Genomic DNA, 18,525 nt, shown 5'->3' with positions numbered 1-18,525 from the left:
AAGTAGACTTGAAAATATTGGCGAATTACGAAAATAAAAAAAATTTTTTTTTAGTTTTTTATTGATTTATCACAAACGAATTGAACGATCGACTTCAAAATCTAATCAGCTCTAGAACTCAATAAAACGCGTCGAATGTCGCCTTAACCATCTCAATCGATTAATTTGTTCGAGAGATATCGTTGGAGAAAGAAATGTTAAAAAACGGTTTTCTTCAAATATCTTCTAGACGACTGAATCGATCGCTTTCAAATTCTAGTCAGCTCTAGAATTCAATAAAACGCGCCTATTGCAACCTCAAACGTCAAAATTGGTTAATTAGTTCAAAAGATATCAGCGTTGAAAAGTTAAAAAAATAACGTTCTAAGTTATTTTTTCCAGATGAATCAAAATGTACTGTACTAAAATGTGTCTAAACTCTAACAAACTTTTCCTCTTTATGGTTTCTTTTGATCATCATATAATGCCATCAAATTTGTTCTTTAGTTTGAACCATATTATCAACGAAAAAATTGAAAAAACACAATTTTTAAACATTTTCTCGGATATTTTATATATTATTTCCCTGACCTAAGCCAAAACTCATTCAAATCTTGATTTTGATCACTGACATTGATTTCTGCATCAATATATTTAGTTTGTTGGACATAATCGGTAATTGAAATTTAAAAACCGCTTGTTCATTAATGATTTTCGATTCTCAAATTTTTTTACTTTAGCATAAAGCGTAACTTGTTAGAGTTTGAAAAACTCATAATAAAACAATTGCATGCAATAAAATTTTCGAGCTTGAAGAGCTCGAAAATATAGTCACATTAATATTTTCGATTTCCTTGAGCTCGAAAACAGCGGGTAGTTTTGGGGCTGGCCCGCAGGGTCAACCGACAGACCGATTTTTTTTGCTATCTTTGGGATATCTCAATCATTATATTTACTGAACTGAAAGAGAATTTTATTTGATCCAAAAAAATATTTACTCTATTCAAAAGAATGCCCATCAAGTGAATATATTCGCTGGAATACGCAAATTTTTTTTCCTCACTGTGGGACGATTTGTGGCGCGAAAATTCTCTGCTGTTTGACAGATTTTTTTATTACTCGTGGGCCCTGTATTTATTTCTCCTTTTCTTATATGCATATCTTACATGAGTACTCAATAAATAACAAACTTATATTGAAATTAAAATAAAATCTGTATTTTTATAAAAATATTATTTTACAAAACTGCACAGGGCATCTATTTATGAAATGTGTAACAACACATTCTGATGAACGTTATGTGGAAGGGATATATACCTGATTGCTGAAGAGGTGGAGCCCAACGTATTTGAATTCTTAATGTAGCGGTATCGTTGGGTTAGCTTGGTGGGGAGTCATCTGCCTAACAGCTTACGACATGGACGAAAATGCGCTGCAAAGTAGTTTGCCGGTAGACAGAAAGAGTTAAAAAGAGCGGGTGCTAATATATTTTGAGTTATGAGACTATACCGTCTTTACAAAACTCAATGTATTGTTTATTCTTCAGAAATATAACCATAGTCGTGTATCTATCATGTGATTAGTTAAAAATTATATGAGTTGTAATTTCAATAATAATTTTTATAATGCACGGTATTCTAATGAACATTTAAACTGCATTGGAAAATTCCCAAAGAGGTACATCACCCATTCGCTAAAATTAATAAATAAAAGAATGTATATGAATATTTATATACTTTTTTGATTTCATTCAAATCCTTTTTTCAGTATAACAGTTAAGTGATAGTTTTGAAGTAACTCTCATTGATTATGAAGTTGAGTGTGAATTTTTATAATTAAAGATATTTATGTCAATGAAGATAAAAAAACTAAAGTAAATGTTACAGTTTATCCAAAACAATTTTTTATATGATTCTACCGAATTTTTGATAAATGAAAAAGAAGCTTAGTAGTAAGTATGTGGCAATATTTTTATTATTATTTTTAATATAATCATTTTCAAAAAGTTTGGAATAATTTCATGCACACGGAAGAAACAATATAGCAGTGGCGTCTCTCTGGGATAGTACTGAGTACTTTTAGTAAAAAAAAAATTCAGATAGTACTGGTTGCTATCTAGACTGTATCTACTACTATCTGGGAGAGTACTCAGTACTATCCAGAGAGTAGTAAATACAGTTTAGCTAGCATACAGTACATTCTAAAAATTTTTTTTCACAGCAAGTACTCAGTACTCAGTACTATGCCAAAGAGTTGCCACTACTATATTGTTTTTTCCGTGTGTACTTACAATATATGTACTATATATTCCTGTACTAATCTATTGCTGAAGTTTTTCTTAATTACCTTACTTCTTAAAGGTCATGGCTCACAAATTTTCGCAAATTTTTCTTGAAGATTTCTGATTGCCTATATTCTATATCAGTCGATCATTACATTTTTGAAAAAATTTTCAGCGCATTCTATAAAGTTTTCTAATATTTTAAGATACAATCTAAAGATAAATTAGTGGAATTTGTGGTAGAACATGAAAATAAATAAAAAGTAACTAGTTATCTTTATTTTTAATTTCCCGCTAAGAAAATCGATGATTTTCAAAAAATTCAGGAAGTTATTGTATTCACCCTGATTTTCGAAAATCGAATTTTCATCAGATATCGACGTTTTGAGGTCCTAGGAAGCTATTTGGACTATTTGTAGAATGATGTCCAAGAGTCTGTGTGTGTGTGTGTGTGTGTGCGTGTGTGTGTGTGTGTGGATGTGAACGCTCTATAATTTTTTAACTAATAAACCCATTCGGATGGTTAAGGTGGCAATCGAAAAAGCTTGTTGGCTATCAACTTTTCTGAAAATTTCAGATCACTTGATCAACTAGACTCAAAAATATTTGCAAATTATAAAAAAAAAATTTTTTTTTATTTTTCAAAAAGGACTGACCCGATCGGTTTCGAATTTTAATTAGCTTTAGAATTCAATAAAATGCGCCGATTGCTACCTCAAACGTCAAAATCGGTTAATTATTTCAAAAGATATGGACATTGAAAAGTTAAAGAAATAACATTTTATGTTATTTTTTCTGGTTTAATCAAAATGTAAAGTAGCAAAATTTGTCTGAAATTATACCAACTATTCCTCTTTATGGTTTCTTTCGATCATCATATGATGCCATCTAACTTCTTCTTTAGTTTTAATCATATTACCAGCAAAAATTAAAAAAACAGTTTTTAACATTTTTCTCGGATGTTTCATATATTATCGCTTTGACCTAAGTCAAAACTCATTCAAATCTTGATTTCGATCACTGACATTGATTTCTGCCTCAATAAATTTATTTCATTAAACATAATCGGAAATAAAAATTTAAGAATCGTTTTTTCATCAATGATTTTCGATTTTTCAATTTTCAAAGTTTGACATAAAACGTAAATTGTTAGAGCTTGAATAGCTCATAAAAAAACAATTGCATGGGATAACATTTACGTGCTCGAAGAGCTCGAAAATATATTCACAGTGATATTTTTAAGCTCCTTGAGCTCGAAAACAGCGGGAAATTTTAGGGCTGGCCCGCAGAGCCAACCGACGGCCAGATTTTTTTTTTTGCGAGATAATTAGCTTGTATTGTTATTTCATTTCATTTAATTACATTGCATGTAGCTGTTAATTATCTCATTCAAAAACAAAAATAATTTACTGATCCCTTTCCATTACCGTCAGACATGTTCAAATGAATTAATTAATTCAAATAGCATATTGTCAATTAAGCATATTGTAATTAATATGCCCACACCTTATGAAAATAATTATTTCTTAAATCGAAAATATCGCAAAAACGAAATTGTACACCAATATTAAATGAAAGCTTAAACTTTCAAACTATAAACTAGGAAAAAAGTAGCCGCTGTTTTTTTGACTATGTTATGTCGATTTTACCGATTTTGATCAATCTTTTCGTGAATGCAAGTCATGTTTACTTTTTGTAAATTTGTTGTAATTTTAAAACTACAAAAACGTTGATCAACATCTTACTATGAAAACCGATGATTTTTGAAAATCGAGTTTTCATCAGATGTCGACGTTTGGAGGTCCTAAAATGTTATTCTGACTAATTTCAAAATAATGACCTGGCTTATGTATGTGTATTAACCTTCTATAACCTTTTAACTAATAAACTGATTAGGAAGGCTCTTCTGGCAATCGAAAAAGCTTGGAAGGTGTCAATACCCGTAAATTTTAGAGCAGTCGATCAAGTCAAATCTGAGATATATAAGATTTTCCAAAAAAAAAAATAAGTATTTAGTTTTTTTTAAATTTCTCAAAAATGACAATCAGTTACAATATCTTATTTACTCTAGAACTTGATTAAGTGCTTTGATTATTACAAAATCCATCTTAATCGCTTTATTTTCTTCAGAGATTTCGCTGAAGAAAGAAATGGCAAAATTCCATTGTTTTTTAGATATCTTTGCAATCACTAAACTGACCAATTTAAAATTTAATCAGTTCCAGAATTCAATAAAACCCGTTGATTGCTGCATTATCCATCAAAATCGGTTAATTCAATCAAGAGATATCGATGCTGTACAAATCATCGTTTTAACAGAATCGCAAGTAAATTGCTAATATATTGACAGAATCGCAAGTAAAATGTTAGTATATTACAACCATGAATAAGATATGCGACTTATTACTAATTGATCCAGAATCGAAGTGATTGACGGATAAATTTAGGCGTAAGACTAGCCGTCGGACTCAGTTTCCACTTCACCCTTACGGACATGATAATATAAAGAAGTAGCCAACGAGTATACTGGGGACCAGGATCGCACAAGACTTTTATAAGATTGTTAAATGGGTAGTTTAGAAATGGTGTTAATTTGAATTCCACAATTATCGGAAAATTTTATTACCGTGGCTTTTTCTTAACGAAAAAAATTGGTCTATCAGTTGATCCTGAGGGCCAGCCCTAAAACTTCCGGCTGTTTTCAAGCTCCTTGAGCTTGAAAACATTGTTGAGAGTACATTTTCAAGCTCTTCGAGCTCGAAAATATTTTTGTATGCCTTTGTTTTCGAAAAATAACGATTTTTACCATTTTTTCTCCAACGATATCTCTCGAACGAATTCACCGATTGCAACGGTTGAAGTAGCAATCGACGCGTTTTATTGAGTTTTAGAGCTGATTAAATTGTAGAATCGATTTATCAAGTCGTTTTTGAGAAATTTCAAAAAAACTAAAAAAAAAATTTTTTTTAATCTTTCGTTAACGGTTTCTCTTGAACAAATGAACCGATTTTGATGATTGAGGTGGCATTCAACGTGGTTTATAAAGTTCTAGAGCTGATTAGATTTTGGATCCAATCCATCGAGCGAATTAAAAGTTATTCAAAAAAAAACATTTTTGATAAAATTTTATTTTTGAAATATCTCTGAACGTACTCTACTGATCAAGCTTAAATTTTCAGTGCATATAGTATTTAATAAGCCGCGTCGAGTTACACCTTGACGATCAAAATCGGTTCATCTGTTCAAAAGTTACAGAATATTTACATACATACGTACATACGTACATACATACATGCATACATACATTCGGACATCATCTTGAATTTAGTCAGAATAGCTTTCTAGATCCTCAAAACGTCGACATATGTTGGAATTTCGATTTTCGCAAATCGGACGAAAACAATAACTTCCCGAAATTTTTGTAAATCATCGATTTTCTTAGCGAGAAGTTAAAAAAAACAGCTTAACAGAAAAGCTTATCCTAATTTTGTAAAAATGGTCGAAGCTGATTAAGTAAGGTATCTCAAAGGGTTTTCTATGGATGATTATGAAATTCTATATACTTATTCTTTAAATGAATGCCTTGCTTAAGTTAAAAAATTACGGAAATTGATTGTATTTAAATATTGATGTGTGTGTGTGTGTGTGTGTGTGTGTGTGTGTGTGTGTGTGTGTGTGTGTGTGTGTGCGTGTGTGTGTGCGTGTGTGTGTGTGTGTGTAAACTTCTCATAACTTCTGAACTAGTCACCCCCATGAAAAAAATTTATTAAGAAAATATATGTTAAAATATAAAAAAAATATATTCAAAATATATAAATATTTATAAAATATGTAAAAAAAATATATTTTAAATAGCTAACTTTTGGCCGATTTTCGTATATATTTTATATGTTTTAGATATATTAAAAATATATATCTTAGAATATGTAAAAAATACATGTATAAAAATATACAAAAAATATAGGCATGTTAATATAAAAAAAATATATTAGTAATATATTTTAAATCTATAAAAAATATAATTATGAAAATATAAAAAGTTTATATAAAAAATATATTTTTTATATAATTTTTTAATATTTTTTTTTTTACCTAGGTTGTTGGTTAAATTGAAAATATATTTTTTATATAAACTTTTTGTATTTTCATAATTATATGTTTTATAGATTTGAAATATATTATTTATATATTTTTTTATATTACCATACCTATATTTTTAACTTCCTGCTAAGAAAATTGCAAATTTTCAAAAAAAAAGGGAAGTTATTGGTTTCGGTTCGATTTGAAAAAATCGAGTTTTCATCAGATGTCGACGTTTTGAGGTCATAGGAAGCTATTCTGACAATTCCCGGATGGACGTCCGTGTGTATGTGTGTATGTAAACCTTCTTCGTCCGACGATATTTTTGGAACGAATGAACCGATTCGAACGTACTTTGTGGCAATCAAAAGGGCTCACTAAAACTTAGAATTGATTAGATTTTGGGGTAAATCGGTCATGTAGTTTACGAGTTATACGAAGAATAAAAATTAAAATTATAATCTTTTAGAGAAGGTGTGTTTTACCGTCCTAACAAATTTTTGAGCTCCAAGAGCTCGAAAATTCACAAGTAATAATGTTTCCAAGCTCTCTGAGTTCGGAAACAGAGGGAAGTTTTCGGGATGGCCCGCAGCGTCAGGAGGTTTTCAGATTTTTTTTATATTTTTAAGTATAAAAAAAATATATTTTTTGTATATTTTTATACATGTATTTTTAATATATTTAAAATATATACGAAAATCGACCAAAAGTTAGCTATATAAAATATATTTTTTTACATATTCTATAAATATTTTGATATTTTTTATATATTTTGAATATATTTTTTTCATATGAAAAACATATTTTTTTATAAATTTTTTTCATGGGGTCAATCGATTTGAATAGTTCTTGTCACATTCGAAAGAGTTTGTTGGTCGTCAACTTTCCTAAAATTTTCAGATCGTTTGACCAACTGGACGCGGAAATATTTGCAAATTACGAAAAAACAAAATTTTTTCTACTTCCTACTAAGAAAATTGACGATTTTCGAAAATTCAGGAAGTTATTGTTCTCACCTCGACTAGCAAAAATCGAAATTTCATCAGATATCAACGTTTTGAGGACCTAGGAAGCTACACTAAAAGAAAAAAATAGTTTTCTGAACTTTAAAAGACATAATTCAATAAGACCTCCACTAAACTGCAGTTTTATTAAGTGATATGATATTAGTTAACAGTAACAGAAAAGTATACTTACGCTTTCTATTTAGTACTAAATTTAACAGTTTCTTATTCAGCATATCCAAAAAAAAATTGTTATGACAATCATACTTCTATAGTTAGCAACCCTAATTCGATATAGTTATGATCACAATGTAAATATAGTAACCACTATTAAGAATTTATGGTTTTAGCTAATTCATTAGCTGAGCGCCTTCAATTATTTCAACAATGATAAATTCAGAAAATTGATTTTTTTTTTTTATTTCCAATTCAAGTGAAGTACAAGGGTGCTAACTTTCATATTGTACTAGCTGCAAATACCCGCTTTGCTGGGTTTTTTTTTTTGGTAGTGTACTTATTTATATATTTAATTTTTTACTGTTCTAAAAATTTTGAAAACGATTTACTAAATTTTCAAATATTTAAATATCGGATATCACTTAAAATTAATTCTTATCGGCCTAGAATGATTTCGGCTCAGGTTTTTCGGATCATACTCGGGAGATCAACAATTTTTGAGTATACTGTAGAATTTTTCAAAAATTTTTAAAGCAATTCAGAGCATTCTAGATCGATATAATAATTGTTAACTAATTTAAAACATTTACATGAATATTACAGAATTTTACAGAATGTTATTGAACTTTCCGTTCAGAACAATCCAAAACATTCTAAAGAAATTAAGATCATTTTTATGAGATTCAAATAACTAAGTATAATTTGGAGTTTTCTAAATGATTCTTAAAATTTCAAGTTCAGAATATTTCGGACAAATTTGAATCATTTGTAATTGATTTAATTCAACTGTGCCACTTGGACCTTTCTTAAATATGTCTGAAAATTTTTAGGACAATCCCAAATATTCTACATTGATTAGAATAATTTTTTAGTGATTTTGAAAATTTAAATATACTCCAGAATTTTTTAGATTATCCTAAAAATTTATAGATTAATCCAGACCATTCTAGAAAAATTTGAATCAATCATGAGATTTAAATTAACTAAGTAGAATTCAGAACTTTCCAAATGATTTAAAAAATTTTCAGAGCAATCCAGAAAATTCTAGGCTGATTAAAATAATTTTAGAGTGATTTTAAAGATTTAAAAATATTCTTAAATTTTCCAAATCATGCAAGAAATTTTTAAACCAATCCGGAACATTCTAGACCGATAAGAATTATTTTTAATAATTTTAAGTATTTCGATATATTGCAGAACTTCCCAGATCATTCCTGAAAGTTTGATAACAATCTAGACCATTCTAGACAAATTTCAGTCACACATTTTTGTAGTTCATTTGAAAAATTTAAAAATATCCTAGAATATTCTAGAACATTCTGGAAAAATCTGAAATATTCTAGAAAAGTTCTAAACATTCAACAAAATCACTCATAAACACACTAAACGACATTTAGCACAATCTCGAATTTATATGAGACGTAAAATGTGTTACACAAGGGACAGAAGTATCCCATCACATATTTTTATCACCCACATTCACCCACTTCCACCCACCGAAACCAAACTCTCTTACTTGCAAGTGTAGACTAAGGGCTATCTATCACTGCAACCATGAGTGGGTGGCAGTGGGTAGTTACCCTGATTAAAAACAATCTGGGAGTCGGTCGGCCCTGCGGGCCAGCTCCAAAACTTCTCGCTGTTTTCAAGCTTCTTGAGCTCGAAAAAATTGCTGTGAATACATTTTCGAGCTCTTCGAGCTCAAAAATACTTTTGTATGCCGTTTTTTTCCCGAAAAGAACCGTTTTTGACTTTTTTGTCTCCAACGATATCTCTCAGAATAGTCGACCGATTGAGACGGTTGAGGCAGCCATAGACGCGTTTTCTGGAGTTCCAGAGCGGATCAAATTCTGGAATTGATCGGATGAGTCGCTTCAAAGATACTCAAAGAAAACCGTTTTTCACCATTTCTTTTTCAATCGATATCTTTCAAACGAATAACTCGATTGAGATGGTTGAGGCAGCAATCGGCGCATTTTATTGAATTCTAGAGCTGCTTAGATTTTGAAATCGATCGATCGAGCCATTTCTAAAAAATAAAAAAAAAATTTTTTTTGTTGTATTTCTTCTATATCATAGAGTCTATTTGATCGATCGATTCGAAATTTTCAGAAAAGTTGATGACTAACAAACTCTTTCGATCGCCACCTCAATCATCTCAATCGGTCTTAAAAAAGGTATCGAGAGTTTACATTCACACACACACGCACACATACACACACGCGCGCACGCACACACACACATCCAGACATCCTTCTGAAAATAGTCAGAATAGCGTCTTAGGACCTCGAAACGTCGACTTCTGATGAAAACTCGATTTTCGAAAATCGGGGTAAAAACAATAACTTCTCGAATTTTTGAAAATTAACAATTTTTTTAGCGGGAAGTTAAAAATTTTCTTAGCGGGAAGTTGAAAATGATTTGGAATAATTAAAAACAATTTGAAATGATTTAAAACGATTTGAATCGACTAATATATAGATATACACTTTTAACATGGAACAAATCATTTTTCTTAATCAGGGTATGGAGAAATGTTTGGACATACAAACATACACTTTCCTTTTATATATATTGATTGATTGATTAACATATTCGCTCTTCTTTCTGCGAATTGGATTTTCACCACTACCCTATGGAGGATTCGAACCTAACACCTAACATATTAAATGCGCGAGAGACCGACGATAATACCGCTACGCTATGGAACCAGTTGAAAAATTTCAGTTCGCCTGTGCTTCTAATGCTTCATTTCCATATTGAATTTTTATATCCTATTAGTTTTAAAATATTCTATAAATATTTCCGAACGGGAATATTTTTAAAGTATAGCAATATTCGTGAAAGAAAATTTTTTAAATGTTTCTAAAAAACATAATTAAAAAAAATTTTTTAGAATGTTTTAACATATTTTTTAAAATTATTAAAAATTTTTTTTTTTAATAATACTTTCGAGGAAATATTTGTAAATCCTTTTTACAACCTTTTTGACATTGATATATCATATAATTATTAAAGAAATATTGAACACATATCTTGGAAATATTTTTTAAATAGTTTGGTGTTGATAAAATATACAATCTATTTTGTACATGATAATTTTTTTTAATAACTTTTACAAGTGGCAATAATCTAATGTAAATAAATAAGTTGGGTTCGACATATGCAACACAGAGAATAAAATTTAATTACATTTATTATTTTTCAAATAAAATTACTGTTTCACCGAGACAAACTTGAATCGGTCCAAAGATACAGAAATTTTCCTTCAAATAAGTAAAAATTAAAATTACCTAATCCTATATATTGCAATATAATAATTTCATCTTAGTATTCTTAACTACACGTTCGTCCTCAAACTTTTGATAGTTGTTAATACATTAGGCAAATAATTTAATAACGGTTTTATTAATTACCATTTTAATGTTGATTAAAGTAACGTATCACAGTTCAATCGATCTACATATTAGTAGTTGAAGAAACTGTCACTGTCAGAGTAATTGCGTTGACTATTGTAAGTAGTTACAGGAACTATTCGATGATAAACTAACTAAAATGGTCACTGGTACATTCTATATTTGTAGGGATGATCTAAAAAAGTATTTTTATTATAATTGCTGAAGTACAAGTTCTAATAGATAATATTAAATAGTTACCATAACAAAAGAAAAAATGTTAATAATGCTTAGTTGAAACTACTTCTTTCAAATACGTCTGGACACTATAATATAGGACAAGAAACTAGAAATATTAGTTGAGATTACTATTTTTTCATGCTCATCACTTTCTAGTTACCACAACCATGCACTTTTCTCGCCGTGTATTCTGACTATTTTCAGGAGGATGTCCGAGCCATACGTATGTGTAAGTTTGTGTGTGTGTAAACTCTTTGTAGCTTCTCTATTAATTATTCGATTAGAATGGTTTTAGTGGAATTTGACAGAACTTGCTAGCCATCAATTTTTCTGTATACTTTGCATCAATTGGTTAAATAGACTTGAAGATACATGAAATAAATTAAAAAAAAATTTTTTTTGAGATTTTTCAAAATTTCTAAAAAACGACTGGATTGATCAATTCGAAAATTTAATCAGCTCTAGAACTTTATAGGCCACGTCGGATGCCACTTCAACGATCAAAATCAGTTCATTCGTTCAAGAGAAACCGTTGAGGAAAGAATTCGAAAAAAATTTTTTTTTGGTTTTTTTGAAATTTCTCAAGAACAACTCGACAAATCAATTTCAAAATTCGATAAGCTCTAGAATTCAATAAAAAGCGATGCCGTCAATGTGTTTACTGGGTAACGATCATCTTCAAAATCTAATTAGCTCTAAAACTTAATAAAATGCATCGATTAACGCCTCAAACATTTTGATCAGCTTATTTTTTCGAAAGATATTATCGGAGAAAGAAATAGTAAATAACGGTTTTCCGCGAATAGTTTTGAAATGACCGAATCATTTAAAAAATTTTAACAGTCATAACTCAATAAAATGCACCAATTTTCATATTGAACATCAAAATCGGTTGATTGGTTCAAAAGATATTGTCGACGAAAAGTTTAAAAAATTACATTTTATGTTATTTTTCCCGGATAAATCATAATATAATGTACTAAAATATGTTCAAAATCATACCAACTCTTTGTCTCTATGGTTTTTTTCGATCACTACATATTGTAATGTAATTCAATCTTTAATTTAAATTATAGACTAACAACAAAACTGAAAAACATCTTTCTTAACATTTTTTTCTCGGATCCTTTCTATATTAATGCTTTAGTCTTAGTCGATAGTCGATGAAATTTTTATTTTAATCACTGGCATTGATTTCTACGTGATTATATTGATTATTTGAACGTAATCGTAAATACAAATTTTAAAATCGTTTGTTTATTAATTATTTTCGATGTCTTGAATTTTTCAAGTTCAATATAAAACGTTCCGTTATGACGTTTGAAAACACCAATGTTATTGAGGGTATTGTCAAGTTAAAAATATTGGAAATTACGTTTTCAAGCTCGTTGAGCGAGAAGTTTTTGGGCTGGTCCGCACACGGGAAAAAAATTCCCGGATTTTTTACGATTTAACTATCGTAATTTTCATTATATGGTATCGTAACGGTGGACTATAAAATTTAAATCATAATTTTTACAATAGACTATCGTAAATTTTGTTTTATAATCAATACTACTACAAGATAGAAAAAATCAGATACTATAGAGTAAATTATACAAGTTGTGTTAATAATAATTACAATGCAACTATCGTTAAATGAATGAGTTGGTAATGTAGAATTTCTTTAAATATAAAAGTATAATTAGAAGTCAACGGAGTAAAATTTATTTTCTTAAAAAAGTAGAATTACAATAAAAAAAAAAAAAGAAAATTTATCATTTTGTATTTTTTTTTTTTTAATAATTAAATTGAGAAGGTAAATACAATGTCGAAATAAAAATAAAACATGTTGAAGTAATAATAATAAAACATTTATTTAATATTTTTTGAAATATACTTTTTTGGTATATAAAATTCATTAATTATTCATTAATTTAACTTATAAGTTATAATATCACATCAGGTCCAAAAAGTATTATACTTGTTTCTTTTTGAATAAAAATAACTCATTCCTTCGTATCCAAAATATGCACATGTAGGAAATTAAAAAACCATAGGTGCAATTTTTTCGAAAAATTTTTTTTTTCATAATTTATCATTTTTAAACAAATCCAAAAATTATTAGGCGTCGGCTAACTTCAGAAAGAAACATTAAATGTCCATAATTTGAGGTTATTGAAATGTTTACCTTATCGCCAAGTCGGATAAAATTATTCATTGTCGACAAATAAATAATATTCTGTAACAAAATTAGGAGAATTGAATATATTAAAAAAAAAAAAAAAATTCATTCTTTTAGATTCATTCATTCTATGACAATGATACTACTTGTTTATAAAAATAAACTTCATGTCCAGATAAATAATTTTAAAACGAACGAAATACCCACAGAATATTTAGTTTAATAATAAATGAATAGTAATAAATATACTCACACCACCAAATTATTATATTCTTTAATCTACGTAGGTTTGTTTTGAAGAAAGCACAGTGTTTTTTTTAAATTTTTTATTTATCATTGTCCGAAGAATGTCATAAACAATAACCTCTATTTCTGCAATAAAGTGGAGGTAAAGATGCACTGATTTATAAATATATATCGTTGGACCACACATAATACGAACGAAATAGATGTTCTCATTTGTATATACATATATACTCTCACACAAGCATCACATCATAGTATTGTGACAACATTTGTCTTTCATACGTAAACGCTTCAGATGACATATACTATACCATTTCAGAAAAATTTAAAATCCAACTATCGTAAATTTTGTGGCTTGTATTGTAAAAACATAGAGGCAGCACTGTAAATTAAGAAGAAGAATAAAGGAATAAATATTATAATTAAATCTTATTGTTTATTCTTTTACTATTTACGATAGTAAGATTGTGATATTTCTTATTGAATTTTATACAACAAACTCTTAATGAAATTACGATAGTGAATAGTAAAAAATCTTTTAGAAACTGTAAATTTTCGTATCATATATTCGAAAGTTACAGATAATAAAAGTATAGTCCAGGATTACGATAGTAATATTGGAATTTTTCGTCGAATTTTTTTTCCCTGCAGGGTCAACCGATTTACAAATTTTTTGTGTTATGATAATTATTGCTAGTTCATCAAGGTTTAAAGATAATGTGCTGATCCCAGTATTATCATTAAAATACCATTATTATAGCTTGAAAATTTCTGATAAATGAGATCAAATTTTATGTACTTCTTTTTAAAACGGTTACACTGATCAAGTAAAAACATTTTCAAAATTATTCTAGTATAAAATCTACTTCCAGCAAACCTATTATAATGTTTGCTGTAGTGATTAAGAGAAATCACAGAAAAAAAATTTTGGTATTTTATTATTGGAACACTTGGTGAGTAACATGATAAGTTATCTCAAGAAAATAAAGTAAAATGTTATTTTTAAAAATATTTTTACAGTATATCTTAAACGAATTAATCGCTCAAGATGATTCTTACAATCAATCCCTCGCGGTTTTGGAAATACCGAAATAATACCGGAATTATACGGTATAAATACTGCATAAATATGGTATTACTCGAATTATTTTAGCCAGTTTTTTTGCCGCATTATTACCAAAAATTTACGAAATAAATTCCTAATATTTACGGTAATAAAACAGAAAAAATACGGTATTTTCACAAAATTAAAACAGTAATTATACAGCATATTTATAGTATATTTTCGGCATTTTTGCAGCATCAAACCGTTCTACCCGTAAAAAAATTTATATATAATTATATAAAATTTTATTCAGTTATATCTAATTTTATATAATTATATAGAACCTTATAAAGTTATATATTAAATAACTGTCATGAAAAAAAAAAAAAAAATAAAAACACCCGTTAACTCGTGGACTCGATCCCGAGACCTATTTGTTCAAAGTCTGATCTGGTAGCCATTATGCCAAATCACTTACTAGAAATATGTTACTAATTGTATTCAGATGGATACAAACAAACTTACGAAAATTGAAAATATCAATTTTCACAGATAGTTATTTTCACTTACATGTTTTTGTTTGAGTAAGAATTGTGTGAACCAATAAAATAAAGTAAAAAATATTACATTTTGCAAATTTTCGATGATTTTAAATGCAGAAGCGAACAAAAAATAAAACCATATTTTTTTACAATTTTCTATTTTATCAGCGTAAATCTGGCGAAATTGCAGGATACTGACGGTATTATTATCACAAAAACAACGATTTTGTTATTACTACATTATCGTATTATAGTTTTTATACAGCATTTTATTGGTAAAAGTTCGGCATTTTTACAGTTTTTTTACAGCATTTTTTTGGTAAGAGTTCGGTATTGTTATAGTCTTTTTTACAGCATTTTTTCGGTAAAAGTTCGGCATTTTTATAGTAAAATTATTGTAGTAATCTGGTAACTCTACAGCATAAGTGCAGTAAGTATATGGCATAACTGCAGGAAAAAAACTGGCCAAAATAACTATTTTAATACCAAATTATTACGGTAAATTTACGGCATATGCATAAATCCCGAAAATTTACGGCATTTTTACGGCATTCGCAAAACTGCGAGGGAACGCGTTTTGTGGAGTTCTTGAGCTTTTTAGAATGGAAATTAATTAAATTTTTTTTGTGAAAAACAAAATCGAAATGAATGAATTATTTCATACTTATTAGTACAAATGAAACTAAAAATTGTAATTATTATTTTATATTTTTGTTACTTAAATATAATTCAATTAAATAGAATTTATTTGCATTTGTATTGTTAGTTACATTAATTTATCTGAATCAATTAAATTTTTCAAAGTGTTTTATAGAATTTGAACGTTTATAACTCAAAACACTTAAATGTTTTACTTTGAAAATGTGAACTTTGAAAACATTTGTAGTGATTTATACAATTATTTAAACGCATATCCCGTTTTATTTCTAAACGCTTCAGTTGCATAAAACACTAACGTGTTATATTTTAAAACACTAAGTTAAACACTTGGATTTGTAGTGATAGACATGCAACAAATTTCAGGTTTATTTCAGGTTCTTTTCATCTGATTATATCTGAAATAGAAAATCGTTATATCTACCTATATATACTAGTAATATATAAAACTTTTTTTTTTCTGAAAAATAAAATGGAGAAGGAAGTAAAAATCAATTCTTATAATATTTACATTTAAAACTATTAAAACAAATACAAGCCAGATCTTTTTCAGTTAAAAATTTAAATACATGGCTCTATTCATGGTGCCAGAGGTCTTAGTTGTCGTATTCTTTCCATCTTCTTCATTGCATCTTTATTACACGGTGTTTGTATATCTGTCTTTCAGTAGTCAGCTATATTCAAGAGTCAACTTATTCAGAAGTTAGTTTTAAATTGATTATAAAAATGTATACTGAATAATTTTCATATACGTTTGCGTGTCAACAGACAGACAAACGAATGCAAATATTGTCTTTATTTTGGTTTTTTTCTCCTTCTTCTACTTTCTTCTCTTCTTTTTGTTTCATCTTCTTATATTGACATCTCACTCTGAGCTATGTTTAAAATTTCAAGTTCTAGCTTATCGGAAAGATAGATTAAAATCAATTACAAAATTTCACCCGAACAGACATACATGAAAGCAAGTTAATAAAAACGTGATAACATGGTAAAAAAGTACTGATTTTCAAAGTTAAAAATTTCTAAATTCAAAATAGAGAATAAAATATTTAAATTTGCGATACTGTCAATAACTATCCATTGTTTTATATACTAAAAATAATTATCTGCAATATTATCTTTTTATTTGCAATAAATACCCTGATTATACAAAATCATTCGATTGGATTAAAAATGATCAATATCTTAAAAATTTTCAATTCCACTAAATCATGTCTATCAGTTTTGAAATTTAGCGATTAATCATACCACATTATTCTTAATACTGTAATAACATCAGAATATAAAATGATTTAAAACGATTCAAAATTTGTAATTGTACTTAATGCTATTAAATCCTGAAATAATATTTGAAATTCTGTTACCGATTATGATATGAAATGATTTGTCCAGTATTCAACATTGGTAATCATTCTGAATATTTTTTAATCCTTAAAATATAATTAAAAATGGCTTGAAAGTATTAAAAATTTTTTCATATTAAATCATTTCGTTTAATCATGATTAGTACGATAGTAAGCTTACAATTTTTTTTTACTGTAAAATGTTAAAATGCATATATCTCATGAACAGTGCACTTTAGCAATATAAATGTTGTGAGCAGTTTTGTAGAGGGTAAAATTTCCTAAAAGATTGGTCATATGCTTATTTTTCGTAAGATGAGCTATTTCTTTACTATTATCAAAAATACATGAAAAAAGTGAACAATTGACCCTCGGAGATGACACAATTGACATGGATCGAATTAGCGTAAAACCATTTTAAACACTTTCAGAAAGCAACAAATTACAAATAAAAACTGGTTTCAAAACAATAGCTTAAAATTGGGTTTAGTTATAGTAATTTAGAAAAAAAGTTATTCGATCTACGTGCTTTTTAAATGGGAAAACTTTGATACTCGAGAGGAAGTACTGAAAATTAAAATTAAGAGTGTGTCCGCTAAAAAAATAATGTTCGTTTCAAAAGAAACACCCTAATAAACATGTATAATCGTATATAATTCCATATATGACTATACATTACTATATATGATCTCATATATAATCATATATAATCAGATAAAATCATTTTTTATCGGGTAACTTATGAGAAATGAGATGATCTCCAAAACAGGTATTATGGCATGTTGTGATAAAACTGATAGCTTTACTGAAAAATTAAATAATATTAAAATTTACTTTTACTACCGTAAATTCAACTATGCATTTGAACAGTTTCTGAAAGAGTAGATATGAAGAAAAATAGTAAGCGACCTTTTTTGGAGAACGTTTGAAATTCAACGCAAATAAGTATCGGCCGATTCCGCAGGCTAATTCTTTGATGAGTTGTATTAATATTAAGAGCTTATACTTTAGGAGAAACGTTTCTCTACTTTAATATATATGAATATATATATATATATATATATATATATATATATATATATATATATATATATATATATGTATAATTGAAGCACTGGAATTCATACGATAAATTGTTATGACGACTTTTAATATTAATTATTTAGATAGTCTTTTACTACGATATAGCTTACGTAGTTGAAATTCTCATTGCTTAGAAGGACGCAATGCAAAAGTTTTTTGTTGACAACGAACCCGGGGCAAAGCTTGATTTGCATACATCCTTTACTCCAGGTGTGCTGTTATTTGCATACGAAAGCATAACGTTCCCAAACTTCACCCTACTCTCTCTTACCTAGCTTCTCTCCCCACG

The 18,525-nt window shown here is 28.2% G+C and overlaps 1 long non-coding RNA gene across 1 annotated transcript in view; it reads left to right on the top strand.

Moving 5' to 3' along the window:
• The first annotated feature begins 1,448 nt into the window (after positions 1 to 1,448).
• Positions 1,449 to 18,525, top strand: part of LOC128667595 (uncharacterized) — a 49,749-nt gene continuing 32,672 nt past the window's right edge. The window contains exons 1-2 of the long non-coding RNA XR_008403535.1: positions 1,449 to 1,656; positions 1,747 to 1,930. This is a non-coding gene — a long non-coding RNA (uncharacterized LOC128667595). The remainder of the gene's footprint in view (positions 1,657 to 1,746; positions 1,931 to 18,525) is intronic.

Source organism: Microplitis demolitor, chromosome 4 (genome assembly GCF_026212275.2).
Source record: "Microplitis demolitor isolate Queensland-Clemson2020A chromosome 4, iyMicDemo2.1a, whole genome shotgun sequence".
Taxonomy (NCBI): Eukaryota; Metazoa; Arthropoda; class Insecta; order Hymenoptera; family Braconidae; genus Microplitis; species Microplitis demolitor.
This window is presented reverse-complemented; position numbering and strand designations above follow the sequence as displayed.